Source organism: Durio zibethinus, chromosome 2 (genome assembly GCF_047325235.1).
Source record: "Durio zibethinus cultivar Kanyao isolate XHJ-2024 chromosome 2, ASM4732523v1, whole genome shotgun sequence".
NCBI classification, from domain to species: domain Eukaryota; kingdom Viridiplantae; phylum Streptophyta; class Magnoliopsida; order Malvales; family Malvaceae; genus Durio; species Durio zibethinus.
Window position 1 is genome coordinate 5,837,416 of NC_143163.1, and position 6,783 is coordinate 5,844,198.

Genomic DNA, 6,783 nt, shown 5'->3' on the forward strand with positions numbered 1-6,783 from the left:
TTTCACACATCCCCTAATATTTTTCATTTTTTGTATAGTAATTTGAACAAGATTACAAAAGTTAAAATATGTTCATACCTTTTTTTAATTTAATTCATCATTTGATAATATATGTTCTTGTTCTTTGAAGAAAGATTTGTAATTTATTTTTATTTGATATAAATTTTAAGTTTATAAATATTATTACAAATAAAGATGGTGCAAAGTAAAGTCATGTCATTTTTTTTCTTACTTTTTAAAAGCAAATTATTTTTATAATAAGTTAGTCAAATATAAAATTTTATATATGTTATAAATTTTAAAAATTTGAATATAAATTTTAAAAATTTAAATATAAATTTAAAACTATTAACTCATATATATAAATATACATATATACATAAAATAAATAAATATTTTCCTATAAGTCACAATCTTTTTTTTTATAAAAAGAAACACAGCCACAACGAAGCAAAGTATCCCATAAGCAAGGAAACCCAAGTAACATTTAAGAATAAAAAAATAAAGTAAATAAAGTTGCAGCTATTGTTACTCCCACTATAAATCTTCGACCGTTCTCTAACTAATTTAATTCTTGGTGATAACTGATATGGGCCTAAACGACAACTATTTATATTAAGTTTGAAGGTTTTTTTTTCTTTTCATTCCCTATTTTTTACTTAATTAATACAAATTTATATGGTCATTTAATTAATAAAATATTTTTATTTAATTTTATTTTAAAAATATATGTAAAATATTAAAATATTTCTACTTTTAATTTGTAAAAAAATTTTTAAATCTCTCAAACTCAATGAACTAAATAAAAATTTTGAAAAATGAATTTGATTCAAGTTAGAGATATTTAATTTGGAATTGTTTTTTAAAATTTTAATATATATTATTCTTATTTTTCACTTTTCACAAGATTCCTGTTGACATTGTCATTTGATTTTCAATATGTATATACATAATTTTTTTTTTTGAAATTATAGAATTTTTAATTTAATATACTAGTTTCTTCTTTTACATTTTTTTGTTACATTGCAAACACCATTTTGATAGTTTGTTCTTTTTGCATATTATTAAAATAATATACAAAGAAATGAAATATTTTGTCTCTATTCGAATTTGTACATTAATGCATATAAAATGTAAATATAGTACTATAAAATTTAATAATTTTTTTGGCCAATCTAACATTTAATAATTAAAAACATATTTTATTAACTATTCATATTTACATGGATAAGTTTTATCATAGTAATATTAATAAAAATAAATGATAGTATCTTATATTAAGTACTTTAATTCGTTTGAAAATACATTTTCAAATTAAAATAAAAATAGTGGATTTTTTACTAAAAATTTTTTTAGCAGTGAAATTAGGATAAACATTTTTTGAATTAATTAAGAATTTAAATTGGACTTGATTCTTGTGAAAAAAATTAAAATCATAAAATTTGATTTCAATAAAAAAAGTTCGTAAAATATAATAATACAGTAATCTTTTTGTTAAAATAAAACAATATTCAAAATAAAATAAGTACAAAAATAAAACTAACTAGCTTTTCACCCATGCAACTCATGGGATTTTTAGTTTTCATAAAATTATTTTAATTAATTAAGTTTCTAAAAATATTATTTTTTTAAATTTTAAATTTATATGCTGTAGTTATTTCAATTTGAAAATAAAGTATAAAATTTTTTTATATATAATTGTACTTAAAATTGAAGAATGTATTTTTTTTTATTTTTTCCAATAACCTATAGATTGTGTTTAGAAACTTAAATTTTAAAAAAATATATTTGGATTTTACAATTTATATAAATATATAAAAACCAAAACCTCTAATAAAAAAAATATGATGTGGTTAGTTTACATTTTTAACATATAGATAATCTAAAAAATTGACACATGTTCAAAATTAATTATGCATTTCAAATTTAAAATTTAAATTTTAATGATAAAATAGATTTAATTTAAAACATCTCATTCCCATTATTATAAAACCCATTCAATGATTTTTATATTATATAAATATATAAAAGCCAAAACTTTTGGCAAAAAAGGAAAATGTCAAATGTGGATGGATTATAATATTAACATATGAACAAACTTTATCTATTATCACATGTCCTATATTAATTATATTTATTCATATTTATTTTTCTTTAAATTGATGTGAATTGAGTTGATTTCATAAAAAATTTTAAATATTTAAATGCATTAATTATATTTATTTTCTTTTGAATTTTCAATTGACATATCTTTTATTTTCAATAAAATATCCTAAATTATAAATCAAAGCTAAATAAATGATGCATTATAATCAAAGAATTTCTCAATAATTCAAAGAATTAAAACACTATAATTAAGGTCATTAAACATTTTTAATTATTCAAAGAATTTCTATTGAAATCTAATAGGAAATATTATAAAAAGTTAATAATTACTATAATTACGGTCAAGAATTATCTCCTTAATCAATTATTTGATACATTCATATTTTATTAAATATGATATTCAACTAAGTAATAAATGTTTTATATATAATATAATAATTTTATATATTTATATCTTATATCTTATATAAATATATAAAAGCCAAAACATTTAGCAAAAAAAAAAAAAAAAGTCCAATATGGATGGACTATAATATTGACATGTGGATAATTTTTAACAATCACCACGTGTCCTATATTAATTATATTTATTCATATTTATTTTCCTTTAAATGGATATGAATTGATTTGATTTCATAAAAATTTTAAAATATTTCAATGCATTAATTATATTTATTTTCTTTTGAATTTTTAATTGACTTTATTTTCTTTTGAATTTTCAATTGACTTACTTTTTATTTCCAATAAAATATCCTAAATTATAAATCAAAGCTAAATCAATGATACATTATAATGAAAGAATTTCTTAATGATTCAAAGAATTAATAAACATTATAATTACAATCATTAAATATTTTTTTAATGATTCAAAAAATTTCCATGGAAATCTAATAAGGAATATTATAAAAAAAATTTTATAATCACTATAATTACGATTAATAGTTGACTCTTTAATCAATTTTTTGATACTCTCATATTTAATTAAATATGACATCCAATTGAGTAATGGATGTTATTCGTGTATAAATATATATATATATATAAATAATATACTAATTTTATATATTTATATAAGATTAATGATACATTATAATGTTAGATTTTTGTCTTTGTTATAAGATTAATCATACATTATAATGTTAGATTTTATATATAAGGGTTGTGATCATTAAGTTATGCATCCCATATACAGTAATTGCTCAAAATAATTTAATCAATAATATGGATCATAATTAAATCAATGATACAATATAATCAAATATAGAAGTCAATGCATATATATATATATAATTAATTCTCCATTATTAATATTTCAATCTCAACCAATCTATCAAAATAAATATTTTCTTAAATTGACAAATTAAATCAATCAATATATTGTTATCATAACTAAATTCAATTTTTACTTAATTTTATAAATGATTCAAAGAATTAATAAACATTATAATTATGGTTATAAAAGATTTTGTTTAATGATTTAAGAATATCTAAAGAAATATAATTAATAAATACTACAATTACAATCATAAAAGAGTTTATTCTCTAATCAATTATTTGATACATTTATATTTGATTAAATATGATATCTATTTAAATAATTGATGTATTTCATATATTAATATAGAAAAGCAAATATATCAAATTAATTATCCATAATTAAGTTAATGAAACAAAATATTTCAATCTCAATCTCAACCGATGATCATCATTTACTCACAATTTTTATTATTTCAATATTAACTTTCATAATTTAAAGTTGTCTCATTAATTAATGTACAACACACCTTTTATATAAATAGCTCTAGGTTTTTTATTTTGACAAGCAGTGCATCCCTAACCACATTTTACTAATTTTTTTATCTTTTGATTACCACTCAATTCCACTTCAATTTTCATTCCAATTTTCACTTTGCATCATTTCTTACTCTCCATTGCTCAAAGGTTTTATCACTTTATACTGATATTTTATAACTCTTTAGCCATGATATTAGCTTTCTTTTTTAAATACTTTTTGTTGTTTCTTAAGTATCATTTTGTTTTTATTGCAAAATTATAATTGATCTGTTTCATAATATATATATATATATATATATATTAGTTTTTTTGGATTTATATGGCTTATTTAATAAATTATTTATATTTTACTGGTAACTAAGGTTTCTATATGTAGTATGAACATAAAATTAAATAGACAAAGGAGAATGGCAATTTTAACACAAAAGCAATCTTCACAACATATTATGCCACGTAGACCAATTGAAAATAGATTTTGAAGCTCACATTCTATCATGAATATTGGAAGTTGCTCTAAATATCAATCAAGAACCATTCAAAAAACACAAAATACCAAAAGTATTTTTGAAGTATGAGATTTTTGAAACCTTGTGCACTTACTATGGTGTAATACTTTGGTATGAAGAATATATAGTGAAATAAAAAAAGGTCACGATACCAAACTTACAGTGAATAAGGTGTATAATTTTGATGCTTAGTTTAAATATAAAAAATTATTGGAATAGTTATATATAAGCTTATTATAATGGTTATATTTGTTACAAAGTTATATAGTATAGATTATAATTGAAACTTTAATCAAATTATGTATTGTTGCTTATTTGTCTCTTTACCTCCATTTGTTAAATTTATTGACTTATCAAGTAAAAGTACACATTCTTCAAAGATAGTAGGAAATACTTAAGAATCAGATACCGCATTTTCACTCAAATAATTTATGAAAGAATCTCCTGTAAAAAAAGTTTGTGCATAAGATTGATTTCATGTTGACGAAAATTTTAATTTTTTAGAATCGAAAACATTATTGTCTTTTGTTTAGAGATTATTTGGATTCAACAAATTATAGTTTAAGTTTCTTTAAATTTGATAATAATTGCATAAGTATATTTAATATGTAATTAACTTAGTTTATTATATTAAAATATACAAAATTGAAATAAAAAAAATGATTACATAAATTTTGAGGTGTTCATAAATTTCAAAGCTTATATTGTCATTTTAGAAAAGAAAACTTTTATTATATATAAATTTATTGATATATGAATATATTTTCGTGTATTGCGCGTGTTTAAAACTAGTTAACATTTATTTTTAAAATGATTAATTGACTAAAATAAATTAAGAACCGAATCAAGAGTAATGGTATCTTAAATTGAGAGTAATTTATTATTGATAATTAGAATATTTAAGTATAATATGTATTCAATATATTTGGGAGAAATGAAAAAAGAGATTTTGAAATTAATATGATAATGATAATAAAATTAATTTGATTTGACATATTAAAATTAAATTTAATTGATTTGATCATCTATTAATTATTTTAAAATCAATATATTAAATATATCTTATATAAATATCCAAACATAAAATTTGGAAACAATATAATCATTTAAACAATTAATATATTTTTTATAAAAATAATTTATTAATTTTATTACTTTATTTAGACAAATTTCAACTATAGTTAAAATGGTACCACCTAATACTGATTTGATTTTTATATTATGTAGTTTTTCATATTTATAATTTAGCATCAAGTTTAATCTAAAAATAACCAACAACTGTGTAGGTTATTGGTATAATACTAAACTTTTAGTTAAGTGATCACGGTTCTAATTCTGATAACTTTAAATACTAAAACAATATAATCTAAAAATATCTATTAAAATGCATGTACATAGAAAAGCAAAAAAAAAAAAAAAATCAATAAATACATGACTAAAAATCATTTAAGACTTTAAAAGCTTGTAATACATAGATAGAGTCAAGGTGTGATAAAAATAATCTTAAATATTTTAACAATGCATTACTTTCATAAAATCATTTAAGGTTGAGCTTTCAAGATTAAAAAAGGTAAGAGCTTTTCTAAAGAATCATCCCAACACTTTTCTTTTTGCATACTTCTTTTTTTTTTTTTTTCTTATTATCATTATTATTATTATTACTTTTCACATTCTTTTCATTTTTTCTTTTTCTTTTATTCTTCACAACTTTTTTTTCTTTTTGCAAGCTCTTTTTAGTGAATGATTTATATTATTGGCTTGTTAATCGTTTTAAAAAATGTCATGTTTCTTTTAATAAATGTATTTTATTTTATATATTTTTAATTTAAAAATTAATTCAAAAAATTAAATTAATTAAATTATTAATTTATTAATTGCTTTAAATTACTCTCATTGAATTCGTTGAAAGATGTTAAAACTTTGATTGCCATTATTAATAAATAAAATAACTTGATATCTCTTTTTTCAATTATAAATATTTAACTTTTGAATTATATTTATTAAAAAACATACTTTCCATTTTTTTTAAAATAAGACTTATTGGCTCTACCTTTTAAGCTATACGTGTGTGTATATATATATATATATATATAATTTAATATATTAATTTTAAAAATGATTAGCAAATACTCAAATCAATTAAAATTAATTTTAATATATCAAATCAAATTAATTTTATCATCATTATCACATTAATTTCAAAGTATCTATTTTTTTATTTTTTTATTACATACACATTATATTTGACTATTTTAATTATTAAGCATAAATTACTCTTAATTTAAAATATTATTACTCTTGATTTAGTTTTTAATTTATTTTAATCAATTAATCATTTAAAAATAAATATTAATAAGAATCATTGAATTGAATGTGT